The sequence below is a fragment of the Rhinoderma darwinii genome, chromosome 3 (genome assembly GCF_050947455.1).
Source record: "Rhinoderma darwinii isolate aRhiDar2 chromosome 3, aRhiDar2.hap1, whole genome shotgun sequence".
Lineage (NCBI taxonomy): Eukaryota > Metazoa > Chordata > Amphibia > Anura > Rhinodermatidae > Rhinoderma > Rhinoderma darwinii.
In genome coordinates, this window is record NC_134689.1 from 282,335,808 (window position 1) to 282,355,524 (window position 19,717).

General features: G+C 43.3%; 1 long non-coding RNA gene across 1 annotated transcript in view; it reads left to right on the forward strand.

The window, feature by feature from the left end:
- The window catches only part of LOC142748088 (uncharacterized), an 81,848-nt gene extending 62,793 nt beyond the window's left edge, over positions 1 to 19,055 (forward strand). The window contains exon 3 of the long non-coding RNA XR_012882132.1: positions 18,980 to 19,055. This is a non-coding gene — a long non-coding RNA (uncharacterized LOC142748088). The remainder of the gene's footprint in view (positions 1 to 18,979) is intronic.
- The last annotated feature ends 662 nt before the right edge of the window (positions 19,056 to 19,717 follow it).

Below are 19,717 nucleotides of genomic sequence, written 5' to 3' on the forward strand. Positions count from 1 at the left end.
TGCCGATGTCCGACCGCTTTAACTTTCTTAGTCAGTGCCAGGCAGCTGCTGCCAAGTCAAATAATTTTATTTAATGTACCGAAAAATGCTTAGATACACATGACAAGAATATAGTTTTGCCTCTATACAATTAACTAGTCAAACCATGCATGGAATATTGTGTACAATTGCGGGGACCTTTTGATAAGAAGTACAAAGCTTTAAAGAGGCTCTGTCACCAGATTTTGCAACCCCTATCTGCTATTGCAGCAGATAGGCGCTGCAATGTAGATTACAGTAACGTTTTTATTTTTTAAAAACGAGCATTTTTGGCCAAGTTATGACCATTTTTGTAATTATGCAAATGAGGCTTGCAAAAGTCCAAGTGGGTGTGTTTAAAAGTAAAAGTCCAAGTGGGCGTGTATTATGTGCGTACATCGGGGCGTTTTTAATACTTTTACTAGCTGGGCGTTCTGATGAGAAGTATCATCCACTTCTCTTCAGAACGCCCAGCTTCTGCCTGATCACGCTGTGACGTCACTCACAGGTCCTGCATCGTGTCAGACGAGCGGGGACACATCGGCACCAGAGGCTACAGTTGATTCTGCAGTAGCATCGGCGTTTGCAGGTAAGTAGCTACATCGACTTACCTGCTAACGCTGATGCTGCTGCAGAATCAACTGTAGCCTCTGGTGCCGATGTGGCCGTCACGATGCAGGACCTGTGAGTGACGTCACAGATCTGCACTGTCAGAAGCTGGGCGTTCTGAAGAGAAGAGGATGTTACTTCTCTTCAGAGCGCCCAGCTAGTGAAAGTATTAAAAACGCCCCGATGTACGCACATAATACACGCCCACTTGGACTTTTACTTTTAAACACACCCACTTGGACTTTTGCAAGACTCATTTGCATAATTACAAAAATGGTCATAACTTGGCCAAAAATGCTCGTTTTTTAAAAATAAAAACGTTACTGTAATCTACATTGCAGCGCCTATCTGCTGCAATAGCAGATAGGGGTTGCAAAATCTGGTGACAGAGCCTCTTTAACTGAAATGGGTGTAAAGGAGGGCAACCAAAGTAATTAAGTGAAATGATTGTGGAAATAGTAAATTCAAAAGGAGTTCAACGGGTTTGGATCTATCTTTTTTTTTTTTTTTAAAGATATCATATCTTATATGTAGCAGATTACTGGAGATGCGTTGTCGATCCAGGTATTTATTTGTAGTTGGGGGGAATTTTTCTCTCTAATATGAGGCAATTAACGACTGGATCATTGGGCTTTTTGCCTTACTCTAGATCCACACGGTAGGATTACATGTTAAACTGTGTCTTTTGTCAACCTTACTATGTTAATATTTATGTCATACCTACCAAGTGTCCTGTTTTCCAAGCGATTGTCCTGCAAAATGGACCTCAAAGAGGAATGGCAAAAAATAACCCCAAAAAGGTGTTTCTGGAAAGATTTGTGGGTGTTCCTGGGTGGATCAGGGCAAGGGCTTAAAATGTCCTACAAATGAAAATTCAAATCTTGAAAGGTATTCTACGTTACTGTATACAATATCCATGTACTGTGAGAACACTTTTTGCATTTACCCTGTGCCTTTGGGAAATGCTTAGGGTGGACACCAAAATAATCATAAGCTTTTCATGTTCTGAACTCCATGGTGGAGTGTGAGACAATTCCAAGTTTTGCTATGTGGCCCCATGAATACTTCTTACGCCCATTTTAATAGATGCAAGAAAAGTAAAGCAAAGTATTAGTTAACTTTTAAATAACATTTCAACTGTGAAAAAACTAAATTCTCCCTTAAAAATCTAGATACGTTACAATATGCGGTTCATATCAATAGAAGACAATAGCATGGAAATAAAGTCATAAGAATTTTCTTTAAATAATCCTATTGTCTTAGGCCTTAGGGTATGTTTACATGCAGAGTTTTCAGGCATATTTCGGGGAGTAAACACCTCGAAATACATCTGAAAAAATGGTAGCTGAATGCCTACAAACAACGTTTACATATGGCCAAGGCCAGTCAGCTAATAAGTAATAAAAGCGTCATAAATTTTTATAAAGATATACTGTAAACCTTTTTAGATTTCTAATAAAATGGCTACTAATGGCCAAAGGAAAGAAAAAAAAATGAATGCCTCATGCACACGCCCGTTGTGCCACTCGGGCCGTTTTTGACGGCATCCGATAGTCTTCACCAGGGCCGGCGTCAGCACCCGGCAAACCCGGGCAAGTGCCGCGGCCCACTCCACTTGGGGGGGGGGCCCACTCGGCCACCGGGTGCTGACGCTGCCGTCGTTAAGGCATCACTGTCCATATATGGACAGTGATGTAAGAAGGAGAGGATTCCCAGGCAGAGCGCTAGAAATGACGGACATCGCTGTCCATATATGGACAGTGAATATGGACAGCGATGCCAGGACCAGAGCAGTGTCCCAGCCTGGCCACGCTGGTCCCGCCTCGATTGAGTTGGGTTGAATGCTGGAGCCTCGCTCCAGCATTCACTGTGCCGTGAGCAGATCGGCACAGGCAGGCGCGAAGTAGTGACGTCACTACCTATCGCCTGTCTGCGACGAGTCACTGACAGGACAGTGCACAGGAGGAGAAGGATCCTCCACACGTCTGTAGGTAAGTAATTATGTTTTTGTTTTTTTCTATTAGATACATATGGGGGCATTATACTGGGTTTGGGAGGCTGCTGAGGGGGCATTATACTGTATGGGACAGCCAGTGGCGGATTATCATATGGGCGTTTCGGGCGGCCGCCCGGGGCCCGAGGCTCCCAGGGGGCCCATGGCAGCCCGAACCGCACATCATCTGCTAAATCTATTCAGCGCGCTAGCGCTGCTAAGTGCCGAAGATGAGGAGGAGCAGGGAATTGGCCGGGAAAGGGGTAGGACACGCCTCCCTGACAAGTGCGGGCCGCCGCCATTGAGTAACAGAACAGCGACGGACGGCTGTTCTGTTACTCCAAAGCAGCAGGAGGGAGAAGAGCCGGGCGGGCGGTCACCGGCGCTGAGGTCAGTATAGGCTTATCCTCCTGCCCAACTGGTTCCTGACCGCTGGCTGTATTTTTACGGCCAGCGGTCAGGGACGGGTCCTTAAAACCCGAGCCATAGACTTTCTACGGCTCGGGTTTTAACTTGCTGCCCGCGCGATCGGGCAGCTGAATGTCGGGTCTCCGGCTGTCAGTGACTGCCGGGGACCCTGAGGAGAAGATAGGAGCAGCTTTCGCTGCTTCTGTCTTCTCTGATCTCTTTTACACAGCGCTCAATGAACGCTGTGTAAAGGAATAGAGACAGCAGCAGCGGCGCTGTCTCTATTCCTCCCGGTGATCATGTGACTGGTCACATGATCGCCGGGTGCCGTTAGTGGCAGACTGTTGCTGGGTCTTACTAGACCCAGCACAGCCCTATTAGTGACAATCGTCACTATGAGAGGGCTGATTTCCCCTGTAACTGGGGCTGCTGTGCAGCTCCAGTTACAGTGGAAAAGATGGTGTAAAACAAAGAAAAAAAATATATAAAGTTCCCCAAAGGTCTTTTTTGACCTTTGGGAGACAGACCATAGTAATAAAAAATAATAAAGTAAAGTGCAAAAAAAAATGTAATAATAAATACACATAAAATACCCACCCCAATAAAAACGTCGCCCTCCCCCCCCCGCCAATCATTGTTGTAACGCTAGCGCTGACCCAATTACCCTAATATAGACATGTAATATATTAAAATTTACGGTAGACAATGACGATTACAAATAAAAGGTCTATTTTAGGGTAAAACTATGTTATTACCAAAAAAAAAAATAGCTGAAACGTAAAAAAGCTTATTTTTTTACTATTATTTTCAAACTTTATGAATAAAAATTCTAAAATAGCAAAAAAGTTGTGTATAAAAACGCTAAAAAAACGAAACCTGCATTATCTACGGAAAAAACGTCGCAAAAATCACGTCGGTTTTATTTTTTTTTAATAAAAATGTGTGTTTGGGGCAACTTTGTAATTAAGTTTTATTAAAAAATATTTTAACTTTTTGAGATACAGCTGCTTTGTATCCTGTATCCGTCAGGTCAGCAGGACTGACGGGATCAGTGAAACGGGCCCTGCGCTAAATTATAATCTTAAATGTGATAGATTTGAGGTGGATCCTGCGTGTCACTGATCCTGTCAGTCCTGCTGACCTGACGGATACAGGATACAAAGCAGCTGTATCTCAAAAAGTAAAAATATTTTTTCATAAATCACACTGATACACACACATACACTATATATATATATATATATATATATATATATATATATATATATATATATATATATATATATATATATAATTATAATATAAAGTTTTTAAATGTGTACATAACCTTGTGGCACTATATACAAGGGGGAGCGCTGTGAGGCACTATATACAAGGGGGAGCGCTGTGAGGCACTATATACAAGAGTGAGCGCTGTGAGGTACTATATACAAGGAGGAGCGCTGTGAGGCACTATATACAAGTGGGAGCGCTGGGAGGCACTATATACAAGGGGGAGCTCTGTGAGGCACTATATACAAGGGGGAGCGCTGTGTGGCACTATATACAAGGGGGAGAGCTGTGTGGCACTATATACAAGGGGGGCTGTGTAGTGCTATCCACAGTGGTATGTGTGTGGCGCTCTTTATAGGGGGGGCTTTTTGGTGCTATTTACAAGAGGGGGAGGGCTGTGTGGCGCTCTCTACAGGGGGGCTGTACGGCACTATCTATAGGGGGCTGTGTGTAACGCTCTCTACGAGGGGGATGTGTGATATATAGAGGGGGCTGTGTATGGCGATATCTATGGGGGTGTGTAATATCTACAGGGGCTGTGTGTGGCACTATGTACAGGGGGCTGTGTGTATGTGGTGTTTTACAGTGTGTGGTATTATTATATTCAGGCACGCAGTGTTTGGTGCTATTATATTTAGGGGCACAGTATGTGGCACCATGATAACTTTATTTTCGTTTATAGGTGTGGAAATGTTGGAAAAGTGAGGAGACGTCTGAGTGGCAAATTCTGCAGAAATGAGTCATGGCCGGGAGAAGTCGTCATGAGCGCTGGACCGGATGGAGAAGAAAAGAGGAAAAAAACTACTAGAATCTGAGACGTCGTCACCTGTGAGTCACTAGATTTATAGAGAATCTGTCACCTCTCCTGACATGTTTATTATAGGAATCCTTGTATTTCACAAAAAGTCTTTCTGCAGTCCAGGACTGATAGACAATTCCCCTTGTCAGGAGGTTGTGTCCCTGCACAGTGTGATACTCTCAGTATGTAGGGACACCGCGCTGTGACAAGGGAAATCGTAACACTGTTAATGCTTGCCCAAAAAGGTAGTGTTAAAAATAGTTACGGCGCGGCAGGGCGGCGGTGAGGAAGGGGGGCCCAAGTTTGGGTAACAGCCCAGGGCCCATGGTCTACTTAATCCGCCACTGGGGACAGCTGTGGGGGCATTATACTGCATGTGGCAGCTATGGAGGGCATTATACTGTATGAGGGCATTATGCTGTATGGGACAGCTATGGGGGGCATTATACTGCATGGTGCAGCTATGAGGGGCATTATACTGTATGGGGCAGCTATGGGGGGCATTATACTGTATGGTGCAGCTATGGGGGTATTATACTGTATGGTGCAGCTATGGGGGGCATTATACTGTATGGTGCAGCTATGGGGGGCATTATACTGTATGGGGCAGCTATGGGGGGCATTATAGTGTATGGTGCAGCTATGGAGGGCATTATACTGTATGGGGTAGCTATGGGGGGCATTATACGGTATAGGGCAGCTATGGGGGGCACTATACTGTATGGTGTAGCTATCGCGGGCATTATACTGTGGTGGTCAGCTACGGGGAGCATTATACTGTGGTGGTCAGCTATGGGGGGCATTATACTGCGTGGGGCAGCTACGGGGAGCATTATACTGTGGTGGTCAGCTATGGGGGGCATTATACTGTGTAGGGGGGCAGCTATGGGGGAATTATACTGTGGTGGTCAGCTATGGGGGGCATTATACTGTGTGGGGGCAGCTATGGGGGACATTACACTGTGTGGTGGATTTATACTGTGGGAGCAGCTATGGGGGGCATTATACTGTGGTGGTCAGCTACTGGGGCATTATACTGTGTGGGGGCAGCTATGGGGAGAATTATACTTTATGGGGGGCAGCTATGGGAAGCGTTATACTGTGGTGGTCAGCTATGGGGGTTTTATACTGTGTGGGGGGCAGCAATGGGGGGGGGTCATTATACTGTGTGGCATTCATGGGGTCTGTCGGGCGAGGCAGCTGGGCATAAGCATGCGCAGGGGTCTGGTGGTGTTGGGTAGGGGGGCCTAAGCTGAATTATTGCACCAGGGCCCACGAGCCTTTAGCTACGCCACTCCCAGGCAGAGTGCTAATAGTGCTCTGTCCGGGACTATGGATCTGTGGTTGCCCCTGACAATACTGTGCATATATAGACAGTGACGTCAGGAGCTGTGTGCCACTACCTGGGAGGAGGGTGCTGTGTGGCACTATCTACAGAGGGTACTAAATTTATTGGGGTACAAACTGGGGGCCTAACTTTTAAATTGGGGCATAAACAGGGCCTAAAATCTATATGGGGGCACAAAGTGACGATTTTTGGCATTTTATTGCCGCCGTAAGTTTCCCCCGCAAAGGGGCCCACTAAGTCTGCGTCGCCCAAGTGCCCACATAAACCTGGAGCTGGCCCTGGTCTTCACGGACCCATTCACTTTAGCGTGTGAATCGGGTCCGTGAAAAATGGTCCGAGTCTCCGATCCGAGGAAACATAGAACATATCCTATCTTTCCTCGGATCACTGACGGGACTCGGACAGCACACACAGTCGTGTGCATGAGGCGTAATACCAGAAAACCCCCTTTAGCAATATTTTCCAGGTAGTAAGGAAGAAAAGCCATTCAGTACTTACTTCTGATTTCACTGTTCATTATTAGAAACAAAGAATCAGAAACGTGAACATAATTTAGCTAAAATGTCATATTTATGTGGAAAAGCATTTTGAGTCATTCATTTGTAAGCAAAAACCATCTAACTATGGTACACAGGTTCTTCCTGTGACTCTAAAGAACTGACAGCAGGTGGCACTATTTAACCATTCAAACCACATATAACTTCATTACACATACATACAGACTAAAGGCACACAAAATAACCACTAAGGCCTCATGCACATGGCCGTAGCTGGGTCGTCCGATATCACGGACCGTGCACACATCGATTTCAATAAGCTTGGACCACAAATGCAAACCGTATAATTACATTTCCTATTTTTTTTTTTGCGGTCCGAGCTCCGGACAATGCACGGACAGTGGAAACCACGGTCGTGTGCATTTGCCCATAGGTTAACACTGCAATTTTCACAAAAACGTGGCAAAACTGCTTCATTTGGCTAAAAAAAAACGACAAAAAACACAAGTTGACTGCGACGTGCGTACTCAGCCTTAATGGTGTGTTTTCCAGTAATTACGAAAACATTTTTCTTCTCAGCGCAAAGATCTATCTATCTATCTATCTATCTATCTATCTATCTATCTATCTATCTATCTATCTATCTATCTATCTATCTATCTTACTACTAATTCAGTATTATATACTTTTCTATGACCGTTCGATATTCTGTAATATGTGATAATTGCAACATATCAGGTCTCATTAATGATGTATTAAAGAACTTTTACTGTATTTTCTTTTTATTGGTGGATGTTTGGATAGGGCCAAAGCAGGTATCAGAATTGGATATTATTTTAAAGGGTAACTAAACTTTTAACAAACTTCTGACTTGTCATAGTCAATAGACTTTCTATTGAATCCGTACACCGCTATATTGGCTTTCTGGGAAAAGCTGATCAGAATCCAAGCTGCTCAGAACTCACCCGAGTGCTTCTGAAGCTTTGCTTTGGCAATCGGTGGGGATCTCAGTGCTCAGACCCCCACCGATCAAAACTTCTGACATGTCACTATGACATGTCAGAAGTTAGTCGGAAAGTTTAGCTACCATTTAAGCATTTGTTGCTTCTCTTACTTTAATTACATCAGAAGACCAATTGGCCTATCATTAATGTTTTCAAAGGAGAACCATGTAGTTCAGCTATATACTGTAAATATCTTATACTTACCAAATAATATCATGCTTTTCAAAACCTAGTAACTAGAGATAAACAAATTTCCCGAAATCCGTTTCAGGGGCAATTCTATAGAATCAGCTGTCCAATTTGATTCGGTCCTAATAAATTTGCAGTGAATCACAAGTTCCCCCGATTGCCATGTCTCACTCTCTGATGTCTTCTAAGACTTTATCTAAGTTGAATACAGTCCTAGTGGACATCAGAGAGTCAAACAGGGCAATCGGGCACTTGCGATTCCACCCCTAAAATTAAAAATATACCATACCCACCTCCCCTGTGGCGAAGCGTCCATTCCAGCCTCCTGAAATGATGTTGTTTTATCCCATGTGACCGCTGCAGCATTCTATTGGGACATGGGACAAAACAACGTCATCTCAGGACGCTGGCAGGGACGCGTCGCTACGGGAGACCATGTGAATGTTTGTTTGTTTTTTATCTGCTTTCCCCCCTTCTTCCTTTTTTCAATCTTCAAAAATGGTTGCCAGCAGTCAGCCATTTTGCTGATAATTTTCCCTTTAAATTGAAGATCCCTTCATGATCTTGAGTGATCTAAATTATAGTAACAGAACAGGGAATGATCAGTAAAAAAGAACATCCTGCCTTTGCCCTGTGAGACTGTCAGCAGATTACCGTTTACTGTATTCTGCCTATGTCATAGAAGACGTAAACTGTCATAAAACATTCTGTGTCTGCTGATTGGCTGACAAGGCAGCTGCAGGGAATTTGAAGACACCAGCGTGCCCTTTTCACATGTCAGACTGTTTCTGCTGTTTTAAATGTTTTTGAAGACTCTGAAATGGCAGAAAAGTAAAAACATCCAGGGTTGTAGCACAGCCAAAAATGCCCCCCGGGGTGGAGCAGAATTTAAACTTCCACTTGATTGGCAGTGGCGGATCCGTATATGGGCGGTTTGGGTGGTCGCCCAGGGCCCAAGACTCCCAGGGGCACCATGGCCACCTGAACTGCACATAACCTCAATAAACTATGCCCCATTTGAACTCCTGAGGACGCTACGTTCGTAGCGAAACATGTCGGGGGGGCTTCCTTCTATGTTTTAATTCAATGTCTCACCGGCAGTTAGTTACATTCTCTATATAACTATATCAATACAGCGTTCTGCAGGCGCTGTCTTCACTTTGTCACTTTGACACTTAGTGCCGCACTGAGTGAGTGCTTCATAGCAACGTGTCAAGCAAATCTCTCACTGTCAGTGAACATTGGCTAACTTTTAAAGTGTGTGTTTTCTTTTGCATTTCCCTTTTAGTAATTGATTAATAAAAGTTATATTTTAGCCTACACTATTGCAGCCAGCCGTAAATCAGGGCTTTTGTTTGCTCTAATAGCAAATGTGTTTAAAATTTTGTGGTATTATAATGCCCGTCGGCTAGCAGGGTCTCCCATTGCTTTAGTAAAGCCCCAGTAAGTACTCTTCTTTTCTTTTACTTTGACAATTGTTCACTGTTTTGTTGTAACTGGGATAATGGACAGCAAGATTGGAAGTTTTCTTCAGTGCACGGTTTGCCATATGTATGCACGACTGGAGCCGGAGTTCCAGGGTGAATACCTCTGTGGCCAATGTGAGTATGTTGGTCACCTGGAAGCTCGCATAAGAGATCTGGAGGAGCAGAATGCAACACTAGATAGACAATCTTGAGCTAAGCTTGCTGCTCACGGAGCATGCAGTTAGTGGGTTAGAACTGGAGGGTGAAGACATGGGTGAGCAGGATTAGGCAAGTTGCTGGGTTAATGTAGTTAGGGACAGTAGAAAGGGGTCCAAGAAAAGGAAGGCCAATCCTTTTTCTGAAATTCCAAGCAAAATTGCCAAGTTGGGTGATGATGCAAGGGCGTCAGTCTCAGAAATGGCAGCCCTAGTGGATATTGATCTCCCTAACAGCCGGGAGAACAGCCCAGCTAGTAGTCGGCGGGATGGTAATGCAGGTAAGGCAAGACAATTGATAGTTGTAGGGGATTCTATAATCAGGAAGACGGATAGAATAATTTGTCGCCAAGACCGCCCCAACCGAATGGTTTGCTGTCTCCCTGGTGCCAGGGTTTGGCATGTGGTGGAACGGGTGGATAAATTACTGGGAGGGGCTGTCGTGGTCCATGTGGGTACCAACGACAGAATAAATGGTAGGTGGAGGAGCCTTAAGAATAATTTTAAAGAACTAGGCTACAAGCTGAAGGGAAGGACCTCCAAAGTATTATTCTCAGGAATACTGCCTGTGCCATGCGCATCACAGGAAAGACAGCGGGAGCTCAGGGAGTTAAATGCATGGCTTGAGTCTTGGTGTAGAGGAGAAGGCTTTGGGTTCCTAGAGCACTGGGCAGAGCACTGGGCTGACTTTTCATTGGGGTACAAACTGTATTCTGCAGATAATTTGCACCTAAATGGAAGGGGGTCCGCTGTGCTGGGGGAGAGAATTTTAGCTGGGGTGGCGGAGTATTTAAACTAGGGCTGAGGAGGGAGGTCAATGTAGAAAATAAAGGGGTAGTTAGGTTAGAGAGGGGTCAAACTATATTGGTGGGGGGGATAGACTGTGGGGAGAGGACTAGACAACAGGATAAGGATATCCTTTTGTTACAAAATAGCTGTGAAAATAAAAATGCCCAAATAATGTCAAATAATCACATTTCTTATAGTGAAAGTGAAACATTTAAAGGCAAGTTAAAGTGTATGTTCACAAATGCCAGAAGTCTAGCAAGCAAAATGGGGGAGCTGGAGGCCTTGGTACTGGAATAAAATATAGATATAGATGGTGTTGCTGAAACATGGCTGGACTCTTCACATGACTGGGCTGTAAATCAACAGGCTTTTACACTGTTTCGGAAAGACAGGGCAAATAGGAAAGGCGGTGGTGTATGTCTGTATGTGAGAAGCGATATGAAGGTGAGTGTGAATGAGACATTAGAGGGTGAAGACTTTTGGTGTAATCTATAGACCCCCCATATAACTGAGGAGATGGAATGTCAGCTATATAAACAGATGGAGCGGGCTGCACAGGCGGGTACTGTAGTGATAATGGGAGATTTTAATTACCGGGATATTAATTTGTGTCATGGTTCGGCTTCAACTGCAAAGGGGAGACATTTCCTTAACCTGTTGCAGGAAAATTTTATGGGCTAGTTTATGGAAGACCCGACTAGAGGTGAAGCTCTGTTGGATCTGGTCATTTCTAATAATGCAGAGCTTGTTGGGAATGCCAATGTTCGTGAAAACCTCGGTAACAGTGATCATAATATAGTTATATTTTACATATACTGTAAAAAACAAACACAGGCTGGGAGGGCAAAAACACTTAATTTTAAGAAGGCCAATTTCCCCAGGATGAAGGCTGCAATTCAGGATATAGACTGGGAAGAACTAATGTCAAATAATGGTACAAATGATAAATGGGAGATTTTCAAATCTACTTTAGGTAAATATAGTGCAAAATTTATTCCTATTGGTAAAAAGTATAAACGACTAAAATTAAACCCCACATGGCTTACACCTTCTGTAAAAAGGGCAATACATGACAAAAAAAGGGCATTTGAAAAATACAAATCTGAGGGTACAGCTGTAGCCTTTGTAAAATATAAAGAGCTTAATAAAATCTGTAAAAAAGGTAATAAAATCAGCAAAAATACAAAATGAAAGGGAGGTGGCCAAGGATAGTAAAACAAATCCCCAAAAATTCATCAAGTATATAAATGTAAAAAAGCCAAGGTCTGAGCATGTGGGACCCCTAGATAGTGGTAATGGGGAGTTGGTCACAGAGGATCAAGAGAAGGCAGAGTTACTAAATGGGTTCTTCAGCTCTGTATATACAACAGAAGAAAGAGCAGCTGATGTAGCTGGTGCCAGTGCTGTTAATATATCAGTTGATATACTGAATTGGATGAATGTAGATAGGGTGCAAGATAAATAAAATAAAATAAATGTACATAAGGCCCCAGGACCAGATGGGTTACACCCTAGAGTTCTTAAGGAGCTTAGTTCAGTTATTTCTGTCCCCCTCTTCATAATATTTAGAGATTCTAAATGTCAAGGGACTGGCGCAGGGCAAATGTGGTGCCTATTTTCAAAAAGGGCTCTAGGTCTTCCCCGGGTAATTATAGACCAGTAAGCTTAACATCCATTGTGGGAAAAATGTTTGAGGGGCTATTGAGGGACTATATACAGGTGTATGTGACAAAAAATAGTATTATAAGTGACAGCCAGCACGGTTTTACTAAGGACAGAAGCTGTCAAACCAACCTGATTTGTTTTTATGAAGAGGTGAGCAGAAGCCTAGACAGAGGGGCCACTGTGGATGTAGTGTTTTTGGACTTTGCAAAGGCATTTGACACTGTCCCTCATAGACATCTAATGGGTAAATTAAGGACTATAGGTTTAGAAAGTATAGTTTGTAATTGGATTGAGAATTGGCTCAAGGACCATATCCAGAGAGTTGTGGTCAATGATTCCTACTCTGGATGGTCCCTGGTTATAAGTGGTGTACCCCAGGGTTCAGTGCTGAGACCACTGTTATTCAACTTATTTATTAATGATATAGAGGATGGGATTAATAGCACTATTTCTATTTTTGCAGATGACACCAAGCTATGTAATATAGTTCAGACTATGGAAGATGCTCGTGAATTTCAAGCTGATTTGAACACACTAAGTGTTTGGGCGTCCACTTGGCAAATTAAGTTTAATGTAGATAAATGTAAAGTTATGCACCTGGGTACGAACAACCTGAATGCATCATATGTCCTAGGGGAGCTACACTGGGGGAGTCACTTGTTGAGAAGAATCTGGGTGTACTTGTAAATCAGAAACTAAATAACAGCATGCAATGTCAATCAGCTGCTTCAAGGGCCAGAAAGATATTGTCGTGTATTAAAAGAGGCATGGACTCGCGGGACAGGGATGTAATATTACCACTTTACAAAGCATTAGTGAGGCCTCATCTAGAATATGCAGTTCAGTTCTGGGCTCCATTTCATAGAAAGGATGCCCTGGAGTTGGAAAATATACAAAGAAGAGCAACGAAACTAATAAGGGGAATGGAGAATCTAAGTTATGAGGAAAGATTAAAAAAATTAAACCTATTTACCCTTGAAAAAAGACGACTAAGGGGGGACATGATTAACTTATATAAATATATGAACTGCACATACAAAAAATATGGTGAAATCCTGTTCCATGTAAAACCCCCTCAAAAAACAAGGGGGCCCTCCCTCCGTTTGGAGAAAAAAAGGTTCAACCTGCAGAGGCGACAAGCCTTCTTTACTGTGAGCACTGTAAATCTATGGAATAATCTACCGCAGGAGCTGGTCACAGCAGGGACAGTAGATGGCTTTAAAAAAGGCTTAGATAATTTCCTAGAACAAAAAAAATCTTAGCTCCTATTTGTAGAAATTTGTTACTTCCCCTTTCCCATCCCTTGGTTGAACTTGATGGACATGTGTCTTTTTTCAACCGTACAAACTATGTAACTATGAGTCACTGGATCTATAGAGGATCTGTCCCCTTTCCTGACATGTCTTTTATAGGAAACCCTTTGTATTCCACATAAAGTCTTTGTGTTTCCAGGACTAATAGACAAATGTGTGTTACATTCCCATAGTCAGGAGGATGTGTCCCTACACAGTGTGATGCTGTCAGCGATGGTTGGAGACTGTCAGTATGTAGGGACAAAGCCCTTTGACAAGGGGAATCGTAACACTCATTTGTCAATGCTCACACAGAAAGGTGGTGTTTAATATAGACACAGTGTGGCAGAGCGGTGGTGGAGAGTGGAGGCCCAAGCTTGTGTGTGTATAGTGCATATAGTCTGTGTATAGTGTATATAGTGTGTGTGTATATAGTGTATATAATGTGTGTGTGCATAGTGCATATAGTGTGCTTATAGTGTGTGTGCATAGTGCATATAGTGTGTGTATATAGTGTGTGTTTGTGTGTGTGCGCGCATAGTGCATATAGCGTGTATATAGTGTGTGTGTATAGTGTATATAGTGTGTGTATAGTGCATATATTATGTGTAGTATATATAGTGTGTGTGTATATATATATATAGTGTGTATAGTGCATATAGTATGTGTGTGTGTGTGTGTGTATATATATATATAGTGTGTGTGTAGTGTATATAGTGTGTGTGTGTGTGTGTGTGTGTGTATATAGTGCATATAGTGTGTGTATAGTGTGTCTGTGTGCATAGTGCATATAGTGTGTGTATATAGTGTGTATATATATATTTGTAAGTCTATATAGTATGTGTATAGCGTATATATGGTGTAAGTTTATATAGTTTGTGGTATGTGTATAGTCTATATAGTGTGTATATAGTGTGTCTATATAGTGTGTGATATGTGTATAGTGTGTGTCTACATAGTGTGTGGTGTGTGTATAGTGTATATAGTGTAAGTCTATATAGCATTTGTATAGTGTATATAGGGTAAGTCTATATAGTGTGTGGTGTGTGTATAGTGTATAGTGTATACGGTGTAAGTCTATATAGTGTGTGGTGTGTATAGTGTATATCTGACATATCACTATGACACGACAATAGTTTTTTAAAAGTTTAGTTACCCCTTGGGGACTGAATTTATTGGTCTGAGCTAATCTATGGGCCTGGGGTCTTAATTTGCTTCGGGGTTTCGTCTAAGGTATAAAACAATTTAGGGTGTTTAGTTTCTGAATTTCTGTGTTGCAATAGATGCTGAAAATGGCTGCAGAATCGAGGGGCAAAGATTTCTCATCAGGAAACTCTGTGTCACGTAGGGTTCGTGGACCCATTGGGCCGTACCGCCTTGGGGGTATGGCAGCTGGCCAACAGGGCACAGGTCAAAGTCTATAGTTTGTATAGGGTACCAGTGGCAGCTCGGAAAGTAGCAAGGCAGGCTCGGCTGGGACTAGGCAGCGGGTAGACGTCAGGCGTGGAGTAGCAGGACAGGCGTGGAATACAGCACAGCACGGCACTTGACCAGGATAGCATGGGATACAGGATACAGGAAACACTGGGAACTGGAAAACACTGGGAGACCATTTGCTTAGATAAACTAGGATACGACAAACAATGCTCAGGCACTGCAGGAAGGGGCTGGGCCCTTCTTATAGTCCAAGGGGCTCATGGGCTAATTTGGCATTAAAGTCCGGTGCGCGTGCTGCCCCTTTAAGAGTGGGCACGAGCATGCGCGCGCACCCTACGGGACCCGGCCGAGGTGAGTGGAAGTGAGCACTGGCATCTCCTGAGGAGGAGACTGGGGCCAGCGCTCGCCGGCCCATGGCTGTTCAATGATGTATCGCCCTCCAATTGATCCCAATGTTAACACCTCGCCACACCTCCTGATCGAAAATACAGGCGTGCGTTGTCATTAAGCAGAGCTATGTCAATCTGACATGATTATGCATCCCCTGTGTCAGGATATCATGTGACTGGTCAGCTGCTCTTATTGCCGGACATGTGACAGATGAATCTAGCCCTAATCCTGCCGTTATGTATTATGATATTTGTGGGCTACTATGCTCTATGCATTTAACAGACCAATATGAGACTTGTTGTTTAACAAATAAAACAGCTTACAAATTTAAGACATTTACAAAATTACTGTAAAGCCAAGTACTCAAACACTAAAAAACTCCAAATGGACTTCTCAGTGCATAAATCGTCCGCGTGACGGCCGTTAAAGAATGCATGTATCTCTAAGGGACTGTTCACACGGCTGTTTTCACGGACCCTGTGGTGGGCCCGTGAAAAAATAGGACACGGCCCATTTTTGTCCGTTTTCACGGATCCCTCAATAGACTCAAGTCCATAAGGGATCAGTGAAAACGGGTCCAGCTCGGGTGCGAATCGGGCGTAAAAAATGGCAGTTTCCCCAAGGCCGATTTGACACACGCTCGTCCGAATAAGGCCCATTTAGGAAACTATATCCCTAAAGGTATTCATCTAGGTGTATAATTAAAAGATATAAGAAGTCAAGTTCTCTGAGCCCCACCATCTCAAACTAGATTCTGGAGTTTATAATTCTCGGCAGTTGGGGTCCATATGGGGTCACTAGTCTCGGGGATTGCCTCTACTGTTATCCTGGGGTGCTTTCTTCCATCTGGATGAGTAAGATGAGAGGAGCAATAGGATATCTCTCTCGCTGGCCGACTGTGTCGGAGGCAATGAAGTCTGTACAGACTGACCAATTACGGCAATCACCATTGGTCCTCTTGGCAGTTGGTATTGATTGCTGCTGTCCTAAACAACACCAATCACTACCCTGTTACGGTAGCTATGATCTAATCGCAGCGATCGACTTTGAAGGAATGCCATCATTGGCCCTTTGAGGACAGCAGCCATCACTACTGTTTCAATGTGTCACTAGACATGGTGACCCCTTAACACTCTGCTATACATGTACAGTGGCTGGCGCCACTGGGCTCAGGGCGGCCCGTCAGGCAATGTCACTGACATTTCCCTTTATGGCATCATCATCCCTGACAGAGCTATTAGCTGTGACGCTACCAACACAGTACCGCCATGCCCATGGTGTCATGACCTGCTATGGAATCCTAAGGGGATTAACTGGGTGGAGCCAGGGCAGCTGCGAGTCCACTTAAATTAATAATTGTAATGTCACCTGCACGGCCTCCACCTGTAACATCAGCATCACTTTGTGGGCACGTCAGGTAAAGGCACTGACATTATTTATTATGACATCATCACCCATGTGACATCAACACCCATATGACAATCATTAACTTTGTGACATCAGCACATGCAATGTTACATTACATGGAGATCAACAAACCCATGTCCCTGACAAACCCTAATGATGTCATAAGCAGTGACGTCACCAAGTATGTGACATTATTATCCCCTGTAAGGTCAACCGATTTGCTGTTGCCCTAAAGGGGATCCACCAGCCCATGTTCCTGACAACCCCCCTGTTAGCAGTAACATCACCAAGCCAGTGATGGCATTGAGAAATACCCCTGGAGGATCAAAACATTGAAAGTAATGATGCTGGGTATTCATGCGGTGCCCTCACCAAGTCAGTTACCTAATTAGCCCTGGCATTCCTGTGACTTCACCATCCTCATGAGCAGGGCCGGATTAAAACTGTCCATGGTATGAAGCAGTTCCATATGGGGCTCCCTACATAGGACTAGGTATGAATGTTGGTTTCCAATAAAGGGCTTGACATGCCGCAGCAAATTTTTCACATTCTTCAGAATCGACTAGCTGGTTTAAACATACAACACCCACATTGCATTGACAGGCATTACTTGTATAATAAAGCTATACAGTACTAACATAAAAGGTGGGTATAGACTGTGCCTTTATAATAGTAATTTTATACACTCCAACCAAAGGTACACCCCCTTCTGAAGCCCAGTATCTATGCTATATTTTGAGCGTATTAAAAAGAAAATAATTCTGACAATAATGTACAATAAAAAATTAAATAAAAACACTCATGCTATACTTACATATACTTATGTTTTTATTAACCCCACAAAAGGTGACCATACGAAGGTTACATAGACATGTCTGGTAAACTTACTAATGTCAAGAACTGACAAAAAAATTACGTTTTTGAAAAGAAAAAAACAACAACATATTATTATGTGATCAGTGCATTCCGTAAAAAAGTTCTATATGTACCACTAAGGCCTATCTGTCAAACATTGTATAATGATGATTATACATGATTGACAATTAAATCAAGGGAGCGCTGAACAGTAAAATTTAGCTTAAGCAGTGAAGGGTTAACTTAAATATGGAAAATACAACGTTAAAGAGGGTGAAAATTGAAATAACGATAAAAGAATAGTCATAAACGAATTACTATTGTATTTAGCCAGATGACCACTAGGCTGCGCACAACATTCAGGTAAATGGATTTTGCGCTGAAGAAATTGTCAGGAAGAATAGCTGATTTAAAGAGGTCTTTGGTTATTTATTAACATACGCTATCATAAATATACCAAGAAAATTTTTGGGTGTTTTAGATAATGACTAGTTGTGTTTCATCATTTATTGCTTCTATTTTTAATCATAATTCATTTTCCAGTAGATTCATCAGGAATGCCTGCTGTAGTACATTCAAATTAAATCTATTAAAATAATAAAGGCTTCATGCAAGCAGCAGTGCTGTGAGCCTAGATCCTGTATGGTGGCACACGGAATACCTTAATTTCCCTACAATGGAGCAAAAGGCACTTAGTGTGCCGTCATATGGTATCTCCGTACAGTACCGAGTTACAGAGGAGAATACCTCCGCAAAATATGGCATTTGATGGAACCTCCATATGTCTCTGTATGAAATCGGAGATTTACAGGGGTACTGTATGGGTCTATAGACCGCTATGGGTGCCATATTACACTTCTGTACAGCTCGGACCTTGTACGGAGCAGATATTCGGCCATGTATATGAGGAATAAGGATAACGTTTTTTACAATATTTTACACATGGTGGAGAATTAAAACCGAAGACATTTTGAAATGCCCTTTTTCTTGTTGTTAGACACTTTTGGTCTTCAATTAGTAGGAAAAAAATCTAGATATGCCACTCAGGGGTCTCAGAGAGCGACCATATTGATTGTCACTTCACTTTCCAAGAAATTGACATCACTTAGGCCAGGGGTCTCAAACTCGGCCGGGTAAGTGGGCCGCATATAGAAAAAATGGGAAGTTGACGCATTACTTTCAAATTTGATACAATACAAAATTATTATTAATCAGTTATTTGAACTACAATAACACTATATTACTATAATAATAATACTACATTACTATAATAATACCGCTAGGTTTAAAATTTGAGCTCTTTCTCCATGTGCTCTTTCTCCGCAGTGCCCTCGGTGGATGCTGCCGCAGTGCCCTTGGTGGATGCTGCCGCTGTGCCCTCGGTGGATGCTGCCGCTGTGCCCTCTGTGGATGGTGCCCCTGTGCCCTCTGTGGATGCTGCCGCTGTGCCCTCTGTGGATGCTGCCGCAGTGCCCTCTGTGGATGCTGCCGCTGTGCCCTATGTGGATGCTGCCGCTGTTCCCTCTGTGGATGCTGCCGCTGTTCCCTCTGTGGATGCTGCCACAGTGCCCTCTGTAGATGCTGCCACAGTGCCCTCTGTAGATAATGCCACAGTGCCCTCTGTAGATAATGCCACAGTGCCCTCTGTAGGTAATTCAACACACCCCTAGATAAGGCCACAGTGCCCTCCGCAGATGCTACCACAGTGATGTCAGGGTCTTGCCCAGAGCTGGAGTCCCAGAGCAGAGTCGCTTCTAGCACTCGAACTACAGTAGATTTGTGACTGCAGCTCTGGATTTGTTTGGAGTATGGGACCTGATGTTACAGTACAGTTGTGACTGCAGCTCTGGATGTGACTGGAGTATAGCACATTATATAATAGTAGAGTTGTGACTGGAGCTCTGGATTTGTTTGGAGTATAAGACAAGATGTTTGCATCTGCATCTACTGATCTTGCAGTAGAGTTGTGAGTGTAGCTGTGGATATGACTAGAGTATAACATGTTACAGTAGAGTGGTGACTGCAGCTCTTGATGTGACTGGAGTAAAGTACATGATATAATAG